At 47.3% G+C, this 972-nt stretch overlaps 1 non-coding gene across 1 annotated transcript; it reads left to right on the forward strand.

Annotated features, from left to right (window-relative positions):
- Positions 1–218: 218 nt before the first annotated feature.
- On the forward strand, positions 219–291 carry TRNAV-UAC. The gene has a single exon. It is a non-coding gene; the product is annotated as a tRNA-Val (tRNA).
- Positions 292–972: the final 681 nt, after the last annotated feature.

The following is a 972-nucleotide window of genomic DNA, read 5'->3' on the forward strand; positions in this document are numbered from 1 at the left end:
TATTGTGATGACGGGAGATGATGAAATGCCAATGAGATGAGATGAAGTGACATGAGTGATGTGGGCTTGTGACCTGGCATCAGGCCACGGACACTGTGTCAGGAAGATCATTTACTTCCCAACCAATTGGTCCCACGCAGGTAATAAACTAGGGAAAGTGAAACCGTGGATAAGGGGGACTGTTGTACATTCTTTTTGAAGTAAACACTGATTGTCCAGGTTCCATGGTGTAGTGGTTAGCACATCTGCCTTACACGCAGAAGCTCCTGGGTTCGAGTCCCAGTGGAACCACAAAGTTGCCTTCATTCCCATTTAAGTGGGAAGATGAAATGAGCAAAAAAGGGGAAAAATAGGCTTATTTTCATCTTTACCAATCAGGATCCTTTATTTATTTCTATTTATTTTTAAAGATTTTAGTTATTCATTTGAGAAAGAGCACGAGTGGGGAGAGGGGCAGAGGGAGAGGGACAAGCAGCCTCCTCGCCAGCAGGGGAGCCCCACTCAGGGTAGAGACCAGGACCCTGAGACCATGAACCGAGCCAAAGTCAGATGCTCAACTGACTGAGTCACACAGGTACCCCCAGGATCCTTTTAAATACTATTTCCTGGGTGTGTACAAATGTCCTGAAATGCAGGTTTTCTTTTTATCAATTAATGGCACAGAGAATAAGCTAAAATCTCACATCAAAAGTCCCCAGCTCCAGGCCCAGATATTCCCGATTTCTGTCCAGCAGGGCTGCCGGGCACTGAGAGCATGGAGGAGAGCAGGAGCCAGGACCCCTCTCCTCCAGGGCCAGTCCTGGGGTCTGTATGGTACTGTGACCTTTTTTCTCAGAGGCTTCTCTGACTTCACCCCCGAGATAGCCTGAGTGCTAGCTGCATTGTGTTGTGCGTGAGAGGTATGGGGAAAGAAAGAAGTTCAGCCAAGTCAGGAATAGCCTAGGTTTTGATATCAAGAAGTCTGGGTTCCAA

The sequence above is a fragment of the Ailuropoda melanoleuca genome, chromosome 6 (assembly GCF_002007445.2).
Source record: "Ailuropoda melanoleuca isolate Jingjing chromosome 6, ASM200744v2, whole genome shotgun sequence".
NCBI classification, from domain to species: Eukaryota; Metazoa; Chordata; class Mammalia; order Carnivora; family Ursidae; genus Ailuropoda; species Ailuropoda melanoleuca.